This window comes from Gigantopelta aegis, chromosome 8 (assembly GCF_016097555.1).
Source record: "Gigantopelta aegis isolate Gae_Host chromosome 8, Gae_host_genome, whole genome shotgun sequence".
NCBI lineage: Eukaryota > Metazoa > Mollusca > Gastropoda > Neomphalida > Peltospiridae > Gigantopelta > Gigantopelta aegis.
In genome coordinates this window covers 35,868,451-35,885,931 of record NC_054706.1, presented here as the reverse complement: position 1 = coordinate 35,885,931, position 17,481 = coordinate 35,868,451, and positions in this window count along the sequence as shown.

Here is a 17,481-nt window from a genome sequence, read left to right as displayed (position 1 = left end):
GTTAACATGACAATCATTTGTCTGTGACGCAAGGGCAAGGGCTGTAAATAACGTTTAGTCAAAAAAGATGTTAAAATTTGCTTTAAAAAACCTTGGTTTTTTTTTTTAAGGATATGTAAGAAATAGAATAATACATTTGTGTCCGTTAGATAACATTTATCTTACAACTCGTTGTTTAAAAACGTATCAAACTCGCGAAACGAGTTGTAAGATAAATGGTATCTAACGGACACGAATGTATTATTATCTATGTCTTTCGGTGGCGTTGATAACAAAGTTCCTTACCTTATAGAAAATCGAAAATCGGAAACGTTGCAACAATTCTGCAAATTGCCTTGAAAATGTTTTGTGCCGTAATTTCTATTTTTAATAACAAACCTATCATTAAGGCTTTCGCTCCTTAGATACATTTTAAAACAACTCATTGTAAGATAACTGGTATCTAATGACCACTCATGTAGTATTCTCTATATCCAACTCGCTTTCGCTCATTAGATACGATTTAAAACAACTCGTAAAATAAATGGTATCCAACGGCCACTAATGTATTATTCTCTATCTAAACGCAAAACTTTAACATTATATTTTAATGAAAACGTTTCAAGGGGGATTGAATATGGGAGGGTAGGAAGTTATTAAAGCTTATTTTTATAATTATATCCAGTTATACATGATGTCCTGGACAGTGGTTAATGATTAGTGTGAGAAAAGTTGGTATAGTGGGCTTAAACTGTCCCACTAAACCCTAAAACATATCCAGCGGGAGGATTTTAGGAGTCGAAATACTTCCCTGCTAATGTAAATTTTTCCCCGGGGGAACATAACTAGACCCCTCCTATAAACTTTGGTCCGCAGAGTCTGGACCCCACCCCATCCCCGCTAAAATTCCTGCCTTCTATTCTGGGCTGGTTCAGCCTTAAATACAATGACTTATCTAAGGCATCACTAAGTTCTGGCTTTCTAAGCTTCAAACCTTATATGTAAACTCTATATATAAATTTAAATAGGCAGTCTCAAAGCTGCTTAATGATGCAAAATAGGCTATGAAAATTGAATACATGTAATTTGTTTTTTTGAGTTAATTATACCAAGATTATATTATGTGCAATCAATTGATTTTTAGTTATTTGTGACAAATAATACTTTATTACACCGAGGTGGAAGAGATACCCATGTGATATTTATCGCCTCTTTACACTGTGGAATGTGTTATTTTTGAAGTCATGACCTCTGATCAGGTCATCGACTGTGTCACACAGTACAACTCTGCATATAGTCCATGAGCCAGGCAAAATTTTACTACCAAAAATGGGACTAAAAGCCACTATGGTTTTCAGTTAGCCTGACGTCTGAACTGTATGAAAATATATGATGGACATTTCAGAAGCCCAGCTAAATATGAAAATGGCAGCCATTTTTCAAAATAGCGTCAACTGTATTTATCTATTAACATATATCGGAAATTAGCTCCTCCTTCAAAATTGGTTGTGGTAAGGCATAATCAGTTGATTGAATACTGTCCATTATTGCATTCTGAATATTCTAGTGTATATTTTATAGCATTATTTTTATATATTTAAAAATACCTGAGAAAATACGATGGAAAAAATGCAAAAAGTATCTTTTTTGTTTATACACTGATTTGTATATAAAAAACAAAACAAGGAATAAATGGTTATTATATTTTGTAAATCAGTGTAGCCCATAGTGTTTCAGAAAATAAAATCCCCATGTATGAGGCATGGATATTGTTATCCCCAGTACTTTGAAATCATGGCTGCCAGACTTATTAAAAAATCACTAATATAAGGGGTAGGGGTAACAAATTTAAGTTTTAGTCACTTGTATTCTTTTTATGATAATGAAAATTTGCAAGAAATTATAAAAGTAATTACCCTTTACCGTTATCTATGAACAAAATCCATGTGATTATACAGTGATGACCAATTCCAAGATGGCGTCCATTTTGGGCGGGAACGAAAATATTGTTTACTGATTAGCTCATATCATTCTGAAACATCAATTCTTTTTACAACTGCTTGTAATACAATGCTATTTATCTCTATTACAGATCCTAACAATTTGTTCTGAATTTTTTGCGTAATTAGATCTGTACTGATATGGATTCAAATCCTTCAAAAACAATTATAAAAAATGACAAATGAAAGTGCTGTTTAAAAATTATCCCACGTCATTCTAATTTGCATAAAACATTTCAAATTAGCTTGTAATGTAATTTAATTTATTTTAGATAAATCCTTACAGTTTAATCTGAAGTTTGTGGATCATTAATCTGCAGTGCCATGGATTTGAATTTTGAAGATGACAATACGCTGTCATGTTACTTCTTTTCAACCTTTCATGTACCAATTATTCTTGAAGACGGACATCAGCTATTTTAATAGACCACTCAGTGGAACCTCCATAACTGAAGCCTCTACAAACTTGATTTTTCGGATGGATCAAGACAACAGGTTCTTACCAGAATAGTTGGGATGTTTTTTTGTTTTTGTTTTTTTGTTTTTTTTTACATCTGTGTCTAGTGGGTTTTAGAATTATCCAATGTTACGGTCGGTCCGCTTTCACTAATTTAAGTCCAAAACGATCATATTGCCAGTCAAATGAACATTGATCAAACATTTCATCATCAAAGCTCATCCACTGTATAGTTTGTGTATTTTCATATACAGACAAAGAAATCTTTATGATTCCAAAATGTTTGACTGCACAAAGCAAGCTTTCGTTAAGTCCTTTCATTGCAAGTGAATACAGCTATACATAGTGTCTACCAACAGTGTCTTAAGTGTCAGCTGAATAAAATAACTCAGCTGTCTCCGGTTAGCATTGGTAACTCCAAAAGCTGAACATGTCATGCCTCATATTAAATCTATATGCTCTAGTGGTGTCGTTAAACAAAACAAACTTTAATTTTTCACCCCAAACCTGAATAAAAAACTTTTTTCTGACATCTTTAATGAAAAGTGTATTTGTTTGTTTTGTTTAACGGCACCACAAGAGCACTTTGATTAATTAATCATCGGCTATTGGATGTTAAACGTTTGGTAATTCTGACACGTAGTCATCAGAGGAAACCCGCTGCACACATATTTAATGAATTTTGGAAAAGCCCACTATTTTTTTTCTTTGTTCATCGGATGATCTTATGGACATTTTATCGTTCGTTTTATCATCTTTCTAGTAATGCAAATAACATATCAAGATACTTAGATCCTTTAAATTTCATTAACAACTTGCAGGTTGTTTACTAAATCTAGTATTAGTAGAAGCAACGAGTCTATCATCATCTGCGTTTGTTCAAGTCTCGAACGCGACTTTAATGGTGATTTTAGCAATATTTCCTCATTCTTGTTCTGACGATGAGACGGGTTCACTTCTTTGATGGTAGCTGGAAACTCATATAGTGTGATTGAAACTCAATATTTTTATCAACTGTAACAGTAGACTGGTCAAACTGACGTTTAAGGTTTGATGAGTACTTGTCCAGACGTCTTGTTGTGTTGCATTTCCATCTTCTGTTATAAAGAAGCCAACCGTCGTTTACAATCCACATGACTCGCAGCTGTTATAAGTAACAGCTAAAGTATTAAGTAATCTGAATAAATGTTTTTAAAACTTTGCAATATCATAAATGCAAACTTATAGTAGGATCAAACAAAACGCTGAGCAGTGACTATTTCATTCATTTAATGTTAGGATATTTTAGATTAGAATCGATCAGAGCTTGCAGTGGAATAGTTTCTGTGGGAAACAGATGTGCTTGGTGAAGGGTTGGTATAACAGTTGCAAATCCATTTAGTGAGTAAATGTGCCTCGTTGGTGATGGTTGGCTTTTTTTTTTACTGCATAGGTGGAAATGCAACTCTTAAAAAACCATCTTAGATTAGTACTGGTAATATTTAAACATCAATTTTCCCTATGTATGATTAAATTTGATAGATATCATGAGTTATCAACCAATCTAATTCAAATTAGCTCCACTATTACATGTGGATCTAACAGCAGCCAGTTGGAGCTCATGTCCACCAATCAAAACCTTACTTGCAGAATCATGCCAGTGATTTAAAAATAAGTTGAAAATATTCCGAATTATCGTGTGAATTACGAATGCCTTAAAGCATGTTTTATTTTATAAAATAAATAATTTGTAATGTAAAACTGAAGACTGATTTAGTTGGGGGTTTTTAATAAATAAATAAATAATTTTTAATGTAAAATTGAAGACTGATAACCCATCCCGTATGTATTGGTATGGTTCGCTGTACTGCGGCCACTAAAATAGACTCGCCCGATATTTTTAGAATTTGTATGCACCCAAATAACGTTATAAAAGGCGAAGTGTGATTGGTCAATATTTAAATTATTATTTACAGACGAAATGTTACCTGGACATTGGAGACTACGCAATCTGATTAAAATTAGTTCTACTGGTCTAAATAAGGCATTCGTAATTCACATGAAACATATCGTATACCCTCAGGATAATTCGGAATATTTTCAAATTATTTTCAAATCACTGGCATGATTCTGCAAGTAAGGTTTTGATTGGTGGACATGACCTCCAACTGGCTGCTGTTAGATCCACATGTAATAGTGGAGCTAATTTTAATTAGATTGGTTTTCAACTCACAACTATGAACATTAATAACGCAAATCAAATCGAATTGCCACCTCAATAATAAAGTCAGACTTCTTATCGTCCATACAATACAAGAATTGCAACTGAAATTTTTTCATTAATAGCATCGCTAATAATGTTGGCTTCATCGATATGCTCCATGATTACTTGAAGGTAGGTAGTCATGTATTAAACCAAGCACAAACATATTCCAATATTCTGATTGCCTTTATTCCGCACTAGATTATGCCAAAACCAGCGGATTATTGGTATCGTTCTGCATTACTGGAAATATTAATTGGTTAACATGAAGAAGAAGGTTAAAACCAGCTGAGCCTTTCACAATTCAGTCCACAAAAGATGTCATCAATGGTTGTCTCAAATGCTAGGGAACAGAGCTTTATTTCAAATATGAAGTGCATGGTACACGACAGCATCAACATTCGTAAATTCTAGTGTGTATGCAACTCTGATACCCAAGACACTCTAGGGACACTTGGTAATGTGTATTTGATTTGGCTGTTCGAGTATGAACATGGTACGGTATGGATGTAGATGCAAGTGTAAAGTCCGAAGTCGCAACCAATCTTGTACGAACCTGTGTACCTATTTCATCCATGGAATAAAGCGTTTAGAGATTTGTGGAGGTTGCCAAAGAGTGATTCGTTAACTCTGTTTTAGCTGATCTCCAAGGTTAAAAATTATCACTATAAAACATGGATTCGAACCTATGTCACTATACTAATTTACCACCAAAAAAAATCAGAACAATTTCTGTAATAGAGATAAACAAGATTTCACTACAAACTGTTTCAGTTTTCAACGAGTTAGACGGCGTCAACGGACTTGTTTAATTTTTGCCAGCCAACATTGACGCCATTTTGGATTTATCAGGATAGCTTTAGCAAATCAGTTTCAACCACAGAAATCAGTAACAGCTATTTACTTCTTGCCAAATTTCATTGTCACAGAAAGACCAGAAGTGTCTAAAATTTAGCACTTTATAACTGATGCGTGAAAAGGTTGAAACAATTACAGTCAAACAGTATCATCATCAGGAGTCGTACCCTAAATATTCATACCAAATTGTTAGGATCTATAATCGAGATAAATAACTTTTTTATTACAAGCATGCCAAAATCGACGTCATCTTGTAATTCATCCAAACATCATATCACATGAAACTGATGTAATTTAATAAAGGGTAATAATTTTCATCACCATAGGAAGACCAGAAGTGACGAAAAATTAAAATGTGTTAGCCCTTTGTAATTGGTGCATAACAGTGTGAGAGCATATTATCATTATAAGGATTTGAATCCATGTCATTACATATCTAATTACGCTAAAAATTCAAACCAACTTGTTAGGATCTGTAGTAGAGATAAATAGCATTATATTACAAGCAGTTTAAAAAACAATTATGATTTAGAATGACTTGAACTAACCAGTAAGCAATATTTTCGTTTTCCCCGCCAAAAATGGACGCCATCTTGGATTTGGTCATCATTGCATGAGCCTGGGTAGAATCTGGGACCAAATAATTCATGTATTTGGCAACAACTGGGAAAGAAATTGCAAGGTAAATTTGATCAACTCATGTAATGCTGCAAGTTGAATATTCCCTAGGCCATTTCCTCCGCAGTGAATAACTAAATATTTTGGTGCGGGTTCATGTCTTGAAAGTAACAAAACTTTGTTTTTCAAGGCTCCAAATTGTAAACTGCCATAGCCCTGACACCAGACTGAGATTCCGACTCGCCCCAATGTCAGCTGCCAACCGCCAGGTCTGGTTCTTGCTTGAATCACTGCCCTTTTTATTATTGAGGACCCCACACACCATACCCTTGAATCTGAAATATTAACGTGTATCCCGTGGATTTTACTGCACTGCTACTACACAATGGAAGTCTATGTCAGCAGATGTGATAAACCCCAATGCCAATGTGTATCCCATGGATCTTACTGCACTGCTAATACACAACGGAAGTCTATGTCTGATCAACCCCAATGTTAATGTGTATCCCGTGGATCTTACTGCATGGCTACTACACAATGTAAGTCTATATCAGCAGATCTGATCATCTCCAATGCTAATGTGTATCCCATGGATCTGATATAATCCCAGTGCATATCCCATGGATCTTACTGCACTGCCAATACACAATGAAAGTTTATATCAGCAGATCTGATCAACCCCAGTGTTAACGTGTATCCCGTCGATCTTACTGCACTACTAATAGACAATGGAAGTCTATATCAGCAGATCCAATGAAACCCAATGTTAATGTGTATCCCGTGGATCTTACTGCATTGATACTAGACAATGGAAGTCTATATCAGCAGATTTGATCATCTCCAATGCTAATGGGCATCTTTGATTTGACCAATTAAAACACCACTAACAAAACACAGCCAGCTGCCAAATGAGTTGTATTCTGAATGATGAAGAGTTTTCCTGAAATGGTACTGTGTTGTTTGACATGTATCAATGTGGAATTCAGTGATTCTATTTTATACTCTTCAAAAAAAGAAACTAGACATTGGTAAAAATAATGTTATCGGATTATTTTTACAGAATCAAAGACATTGTAAAGTCAGTCAAGTAAGTGAGGGAATGGTGATGCAAAAACACTAGAAAACATGTCTGATTCGCATAAACGTAAACATAGTCAACGTTTGTACTGAAACCCAAAAACGCAACCCTCCGAGAAGCATGTGCATCATGAAGTTCTGTAACTTTGCATGCTGAACCCTCCGTTGGTGGGACATAAAAGGCCACATCAGCAATGATTCAAACAGACAGCATAACGACACTGTAGGTAATGCAATAATGCCAAGATTGACATCAGCTCAATGCAATAATGCCATTGGGAGATTGCAAGCAGGGGCAACTCAACAAGCTGTGGCAAAGCACTTTGGCGTCTCCAGACGGACCATCTCTTCTTTATGGGCATGGTACAACACTACTCAAAGTGTTAATGACAGGCCAAGGTCAGGTTATCCCAGAGTAACCACCGTCGCTCAAGATCAATACATCCAGGTGCTTCATCTTCGAAACTGAACCATAACAGCAACACAAATCCCTGGACTACCATACAGTTCGTAATCGGCTGATGGAGGCAGGAATTTTCCCTAGAAGTCCAGTGTGACGCAGTTTTGACCCCACGTCACTTAGCGGAGCATATGCAGTGGTGCCAGCAGAGGGTAAGATGGACATGTGCCAGGTGGAGGACTGTTTTGTTCTCAGATAGTCTTGTTTACCTTGGCCTTCCCATTCGCCGGATTTAAACCCAATAGAACATCTATGGGATGCACTGGATCAGCGTGTGCACCGGAGGAATCCACCAACCCAGACACTTCCACAACTTCTTACGCCCCTGCAGCATGAGTGGCAGAACATTTCACAACATGTTGTGCAAAGTTTGATTGCTTCCATGTGTTGCCATTGTCAAGCTGTCATCAGGGCTCGTGGTGGTCATAACCGATATTGACATTTTGCCCACCCCTATGTCACACATATTCCTGTGTACATGTTTCAGGTGGATTTCCAAATATACTGTTTTGGACATGTACAGAGTAATCCCCTTCCCATGGCGTCTTGATCTTTGGTTGCTTATATCATGTCTACCAGGTTGTTTTTTGTTATTAAAGTTTGAAAATCAATGTCAAGTGTCTTTTTTTGAAGTGTATACATGTTTTTATATAACAAATATATTATTTTAATATACCATTAAAATTAATTATAATAATTTTAGGAAATAACAAAAAAGTGCATTTTATTGTCTGTAAAACAATCACTTTGATTCACTGATTACTGTTAAAATGGACCATGATACACCATTTAAGGTAAAACAAAGAAAAGCTATACTGTTGAAATTCAACATCTATTTTACATACTAAAAGCTATTGTTGATTGGCCGTTTTTTTCTTCTAAATCAACCTTGGTCAATCAATCATCTTTTTCTAGCACAGCCCATGGTAATCTTTTTCAGGATGAGAGTTAGAGTTTATTTTCTTTAAACACCACTATAGCACATTGGGTTTTTTTAATCATTGGCTACTGGATGTCAAACATTTGGTCACTGTAACATGTAGTCAAAGGAATCCACTAAAGGTTTCCATTTGCAGCCATGGATCTTTCATGTGAACTTTACTGCAAAAAACTGCAATCCTATGGACTATTCAAAGTGGGACACACACTCACACTCTCTCTCTCTCTCTCTCTCTCTCTCTCTCTCTCTCTCTCTCTCTCTCTCTCTCTCTCTCTCTCTCTCTCTCTCTCTCTGGGGAGGGACATAGCTTAGTGGTAAAGTGTTCACTTGATGTAAAGTCGATTTGGGATCGATCCCTGTTAGTGGGCCCATTGGGTTATTTCTCGTTCCAGCCAGTGCACCATGACTGGTATATCAAACGCTGTGGTATGTGCTATCATGTCTGTGGGATGGTGCATATAAAAGATCCCTTGCTACTAATGGAAAAATGTAGCGGGTTTTATGACTATATGTAACAGCCGATAATTAATAAATCAATATGCTCCAGTGGTGTTGTTAAACAAAACAAACTTGAACTCTCTCTCTCTTTGAGAAGGTCACCATACTAAAATATTGGTGGGTAGGGGAGATAATTCAAAGAAGTATAGATGTGCATTTATTACTGGGGAAAAAGGATTAACAAAGAAGAATGTGATCATCATTTTAGTACATTCAGTAGATATCGAGTATATTCCCAATGGTATAGCATGGTGTTAAGTTTTAAATTACAGGAATGAACAGTTTTAAACATAAGTCATGTTTCAAAGAGTAAAATGTTTATGTTATTATGAATCACCCAATATATTCTTTTTGATTTTTTTTCAAAGGAAACATAAAATATCATAGAAAATAATCACTTATTTCAAATTCAAAATACCATAGCAAAGCCAAGGTGGTACAGTGGTTTGTTTGTTTGTTTGTTTGTTTTTTTGTTTAACGACACCACTAGTCCACAGATGGTACACTGGATAATGAAAGATAGATCAATGCACATACATTTAAAAGGGGTTGGGAACATTAGTCAAACTAAGCATTCAAATCTGCAAAACTGGCAAAAAAACCCCAAAAAACAGCCCCAGTGAAAATGTGATCATATATGAACATTAGACATTAATCTGATTTTAAAAATGCTAATGTGGTCTAATAGTTAAAGGACTGGACACTTGTCGAAAACATCATCTCTACTGACTCATATAGGTATTACATAACAGTCCAACACCAAAATAACTACAGATTAAAAGCAAAATATCATACAGCAGAAACAAAGGCATACTAGATTCTAGTATTCATACAGCTGTATATATATATGTGCATGGGTGTTCATGTGTTGAAGGATGAGAAGACACCTATCTCCCCCCCCCCCCCCCCCCCCCCAAATATCTTTATTTAAAATTTAAAAAAACTACTGTGAAATCCTTTAGGGTGTATACTACCAAATAGTAACAATAGTAACATATGTGGCTAAAATTCCTACCTGCAGCATATCAATCGATATAAATGCCACGGATATAACTACTACCACCCCTCACCCTTAAGGTCAAGCTGCTAATTTCTGAGATAACGGGTAGCATCTATGACTACCCTAGTTCCGCACAAAATTAGAGTACTTTTTTTTACCCAGATGAAACTTTTGTTTTTTACAACCAACACACTCACATTTATCACCAATCACAGGACTTGTGATGTTCACTTCTCTATCAAAAGTTTGACCCAGCCAGAAGTTATTTGGTTTAATACTACCTTTATGATCATACGCACTATATATATATATACACAATTATATATAGATATATACACATGTATTATATTTTCTGGTGTTCTTAAATTCATGTAATACATGTATATTTAGACCACCACAAATAAAAGTGATTTCATAGTATAAACAGAGAATAACTAGTTAATGATGTAGCATACATGTATCTGCTTTATCCTGTGAAGGTATGAATGGGAAATTTCTAATTCGGTCTGAACAGAATAAAGCAGATATCCAACGTTATTAATTAGTTATTATCGTTATCCTGCAGACCATAAAAATTAAGGGGAAAAGCTATTATTTCTGTTATTTCAGCCACATTGTACGATGACCTAGAGGTCAAATGAGTGATTTTGTAATGAAGCTATGCGTATGTCATCACATGAGTGACGTCAAAAGTCATATCCTGCTTTATCCGTCATATTCTGTCAGTAGAGATGGAGGTTGCAGGATAAATAGCAATTAATTTTTATTTATTTTTTACTTTCGACAACAGGTCAACATAAATACATGTATACATAGTGTATTTAATAATTGTTACTTCAGACTACAGGTCAACTTTCCAGAAATTGTTCCACTCATCCAACTCCCTTGATTTTTAAAACTAAAAACAACATGTATAATTAATTAATTCATTCACATAATACAAGACCTGAAAGATTAATTTAATTAAAACATGTCAGTATACAGCACTACAATATTTCTAGAAATTTTTACAATTTGAAATCAGACCTAAAAACTCATTATTCTAAATAAAAAAAAACCTCATTGGAGAATGTAAAAATAAATCAAGTTTGTTTTGTTTAACAACACCACTAGACCAGTTTGATTTATTCATCATTCATCAACATCAAATCTTTGGTAATTCTGACATTCCGAGTCTTGTAGATAGTTAAAGGACTGGACAGTTGTGGAAAACATCATCTCTACTGACTCATATAGGTATTACATAACAGTCCAAAACCAAAATAACTACAGATTAAAAGCAAAATATCATACAGCAGAAACAAAGGCATACTAGATTCTAGTATTCATACATATGTACATATATATGTGCTTGGGTGTTCATGTGTTGAAGGATGGGAAGACACCTATCTCCTCCCCCCCCACCCCACCCCAAATATTTTTATTTAAAATTTAAAAAAACTACTGTGAAATCCTTTAGGGTGTATACTACTAAATAAAATCCCATAGACGACAATAGTAACATATGTGGCTACAATTCCTACCTGCAGCATATCAATCGATATAAATGCCACGGATATAAATACTACCACCCCTCACTCTTAAAGTGAATCAGAAAAAATTGGGGGTCAAGCTGCTCATTTCTGAGATAACGGGTAGCATCTATGACTACCCTAGTTCCGCACAAAATTAGAGTACTTTTTTTTACCCAGATGAAACTATTTTTTTTTGACAACCAACACACTCACATTTATCACCAATCACAGGACTTGTGGTATTCACTTCTCTATCAAAAGTTTGACCCAGCCAGAAGTTATTTGGTTTAATACTACCTTTATGATCATACGCACTTCATTAAGTAATTAAATTTGTGGATTAAAAAGGTAGAATCAAAAGTGTGTATTATATATAGATATATACACATGTATTATATTTTCTGGTGTTCTTAAATTCATGTAATACATGTATTTTTAGACCACCACGAATAAAAGTGATTTCATAGTATAAACAGAGAATAACTAGTTAATGATGTAGCATATCTGCTTTATCCTGTGAAGGTATGAATGGGAAATTTCTAATTCGGTCTGAACAGAATAAAGCAGATATCCAACGTTATTAATTAGTTATTATCGTTATCCTGCAGACCATAAAAATTAAGGGGAAAAGCTATTATTTCTGTTATTTCAGCCACATTGTACGATGACCTAGAGGTCAAATGAGTGATTTTATAATGAAGCTATGCGTATGTCATCACATGAGTGATGTCAAAAGTCATATCCTGCTTTATCCGTCATATTCTGTCAGTAGAGATGGAGGTTGCAGGATAAATAGCAATTCATTTTTATTTATTTTTTACTTTCGACAACAGCTCAACATAAATACATGTATACATAGTGTATTTAATAATTGTTACTTCAGACTACAGGTCAACTTTCCAGAAATTGTCCCACTCATCCAACTCCCTTCATTTTTAAAACTAAAAACAACATGTATAATTAATTAATTCATTCACATAATACAAGACCTGAAAGATTAATTTAATTAAAACATGTCAGTATACAGCACTACAATATTTCTAGAAATTTTTACAATTGGAAATCAGATCTAAAAACTCATTATTCTAAATAAAAAACTCATTGGAGAATGTAAAAATAAATCAAATTTGTTTTGTTTAACAACACCACTAGACCAGTTTGATTTATTCATCATTCATCAACGTCAAACCTTTGGTAATTCTGACATTCCGAGTCTTGTAGAATATAGTAGTTGTCAGTTGTTTTTGACAAAATATAATGTTTAAATAAAAATAAAGGTATAGATCAAATATTTTATTATAAAAAGGTTAAGCCTATAAGTGATAAAGTGATAGTTACAATGAATAAAGTGAATAAAGCTTGTAGATTTAAACAAGACCTGATCATCAAGTTTGCAAAATCTACAATAATGATTATTAAAAAGAAGGAAATGTTTTATTTAACAATGCACTCAACACATTTCATTTACGATTATATGGTGTCAGACATATGGTTAAGGACCACACAGATATTGAGAGAAAAAACCCACTGTTGCCACTTCATGGGCTACTCTTTTCGATTAACAGCATGGGATCTTTTATATGCACCATCCCACAGGCAGGATAGTACATACCACGACCTTTGTTACACCCTGGCTGGAAAGAGTAATGATTATTAATTTCTCATAGTAAATATGTATCAAATTTAATAATAAATGAAAAGTTCCCTAACATTATTTGAAACGTAACCAGTTCTAAACAAACAAAAAGGTATTAAATAAACAGTTTGTACAAAATGATGATGGTACAAAATTTTATAATTATACTATTAGAAGTAAAAAAAAGAAGACTGCTTCAGACTACCAGTATCCACAGTATATTATAGTCACACCCATGCACACACAGATATACACTTTATTTACTACGAATTTACATATATGTGTAATGTATGCGTGTGTGGGGTATGTGTTTGTATGTATAAGTATGTAAATTATGTGTGTAATGCATATATATAGGGGCACACATAAACTATATATATATATATATATATATATCACTCTCTCTCTCTGTGTATGTATGTATGTATATGCTTGTGGGGGCGGTATGTTTGTATATTTGTATGTACATGCGTTTGTGTGTGTGTGTGTGTGTGTGTGTGTGTGTGTGTGTGTGTGTGTGTGTGTGGTGTGTGTGTGTGTGTGTGTGTGATCTCTATCTTGATCTATAGACAGCTAGATAGATATATCAAATATCATTGTTTTACTTTTTTGGACTCGTCACCTTTATGGGTCCATCTATCTCCATCCATCCATCTATCTCTATCTGTCTATAGACATAGATATTTCGATATATCAAATATCATATTATTTTCTTCTTCTTTTTTTAACCTGTCACCTTTTAATTTTTTACTGATACATTTTGGAAACCTATAGTACCAGATAATATGTGGTGTTTAGGTTTTAGAAGGATTTTTTATTGACCTCTTTACTTTTTTTTCTTTGTGCTCCATCTCATTTCTCTCAACTTTTTTACCGTCCACCTCTACATTCTACTCCTTGTCTGTTGGTGAAAGATGCTTGTCTTTAGCTATCAAGGCCACACACTTCCTACTTCCCATTAGTTTCTGCTGTGGGCTTAGTCCGACCATTCCAAAGAAAGAAGGAAGGAAATGTTTTATTTAACGACATACTCAACACATGTTATTTACAGTTATATGGCGTCGGACATATGGTTAAGGACCACACAGATATTGAGAGAGGAAACCTGCTGTCGCCACTTCATGGGCTACTCTTTTCAATTAGCAGCAAAGGATCTTTTATACGCACCATCCCACAGACAGGATAGTGCATACCACAGCCTTTGTTACACCAGTGGCTGGAACGAGAAATAGCCCAATGTGCCCACCAACGGGAATTGATCCTAGATCAATCATGCATCATGCAAGCATTGTACCACTGAGCTACATCCCACCCCCTATTCCAAAGAGTGTTCAGTGCTTGCTTCTTGCATTAAGAGGTATTTGCAGCCATCTGCAATGCTTTTTTACTACGGGCAATCATTAGTTAGTGCCGTGGGACAGACAGCTTTGTAACAGCAGAGGACGTGTGCCAAAGGAGATGCAAAGAGATTGCTTCTGGGAAGTTCAGATAAGTAAGTGATGGTGTAGACAGCCCAGAAGACAGTAAAAATAAACTGATATAACTGATGTATTTTTCACATTAAAGGAAGGGACAATTTAGGCATTTGGCCTGGTATGCATATTCAACGATATATAATGCACATTATTGCTTAATATCAACAAGTATAATCGTATAGTTAATTAATAAAACGCTTAAATGTGACGGCAATATATATAACAGGCGCAGCCATTTTGTACCATCCCAGTGAATATGCCCTCTGGTGAGCTGGTGTCACGTCAGGAATTAGTCTTCAAACTGAAGAAACAAAACATACCTGATTTTTGTGGATGCATCGCAATGTTCTGTAATAATATCCGCCAACAAGTATATATTATTTTTTAAAACAAAATAAGCCACCACTGTCAAAGTGTTGAAATAACTGTATTATGTTTTGTACATAAATTAACCCACGTACTGAATTAATAATCAGAGTGTTTTCTTGGTTAATTGGTCTTTTCTTTCTGTGGCCTGTACCTGTGGTTCCTGATTGGCAGGTGTATATTTAGAAGGTCCCCAGACACTGTGTCTAGACACACTAAAAAGATGTGCCTCTTTTAGTAAGATCACAGGTATTGTTTGATAGCCGTGCGGACACCCTTCAAATTGTAATGGACATTATCAGCCGTCCTGCTTTATTACTGTAAGTAATTCTGTAAAACCCTTTATTAAGTAGACTTTCCCATCTAAAATCACAAAACTGACCAATTGTGTAGACTGGTCGTTTTTGCTCGAACATATACTACCAATAGGCCTAATAATAAGCATTTTATCTTTGGATTTTTTTAAAAAGAAAAATACTATAACTCCATTTTAGTCCATTGATGCAAACTGAAATATTTTATTATACTATCAAGTCATTTATGTTGTTTTACAAGTCATGTTGATGAAAGTGAAGCGCCATGTCGTAAATTAGAGCATTTGTTTACACTGTGCTTAGAGGAATTGGACGGAAATGACGTCACTTCGCTCCAAGCTATAACACCGGAAGTCATAAAAATTAAACAAAATGGCTGCCCCCAATTAGCAGGAATAATCGTGTTTTTTTTATTAACTCTAAAATTACGCGTTTTTCATTTGTTAAAGTGTCAGTATGTGTTGGTGGTCCGGGTATGCATCTTTCCAACATACAAGGCTCTTATCTGAGTTTACCCTCCCTTTAATATCATGAGAATGATAGGCAATGGGTGTTAGGTCTATGTGAAAAAGTTGAGAGAAAACGAGAGCATACCTGACAGGATTTGAACCACTGTCTATTAAATTGACAGTCCAGTGACTTAACCACTGGATCATGGAGGTCAGTAGGTTCTTTTCATTCTTTTTTTAAATACATGTTCTTAAATACATGTACTTGTGTTTGCTGTTCATTTTTTTTTTTTTTTTTTTTTTCCTTTTTTTTGGACATATTTTAACACTTTGAAAAATGAAGTGAACTAAAGTTTAGACATGTTATTAGCATAATGCCTGTGGCGTGTTCAGGAGGCCCAGCACTCATTTACATTTGAAACTATCATTGTCTTCTATCACATTAGATTCATCAACATTAGGCATAAAAACCAGTCTAGTGAGTGACCGTGATTGCTCGCTGTCTGGTAACCCATCTACCACTTGACACAAAGTCAGGAGTTACCTCAACGTGCAACTTTATCAAATCTGGTACATGTATTACTACCATGATGTTCACTAACAAATCACTTAACCAACACCCTGATACATGTTCCTTTTAGCTTTGTTAAGTGAAAAAACACCCAAGGGTTTAAGGAACTAAATATTGTTCTCAAGATGTGGAAATATCACTGTCATGTGAACAGCCTCTCAACCTGTTTTGGTGCCTGATGGTTATCACCAAATCTTCAAATATTAGTTTACATATTTCTTAAAATACAAACACTTAAAACACAAACATAGATTTCAGAGAAAACAGGTCCGTAAGCAGAGAATAAATTCATGAGCTAATTTACATCTAAAATCATAAGTGTATAATAATCTAATTTACATCTGAAATCATGTTATATAATCTAATTTACATCTGAAATCATAAGTGTATAATAATCTAATTTACATTTGAAATCATGTTATATAATCTAATTTACATTTGAAATCATGTGTATATAATCTAATTTACATTTGAAATCATAAGTGTATCTAATCTAATTTACATTTGAAATCATAAGTGTATATAATCTAATTTACATTTTAAATCATAAATGTATATAATTATATATACATCTGAAATCATAAATGTATATATCTAACATTTAAAATTATATGGTTATATGAAAACAACAATCATTTATAGTCCATCCCACAGGGATTGCATTTTTTTCATACTATGTAATTTTCTACAAGTTATTTATTTCCGAGCCGATTGATTTGTAAATTGCACACACAAATTGTATTTCTTTGTTATTTTCCATAACAAGAGTTTTGTTTGTTTGTTTGTGGCTTCTTCTTTTTTTCATTTTTCGGGGGGGGGGGGGATTTTAAACATTGAATCCACCATTTTGAAGATTTCTTTTTCATCTGTTTTCTTTACAGCACTTGACAAATATTCGATTTATTAATTTTTAATATGATTCTATGAACACAAGGAGATATTAACTAGGAAAGAATGTAAGAGTCACAAAGATTTGTTGCCAATTTTTGAACAGAGAAAAATGTACATTAAATACAGGTGTTATCCA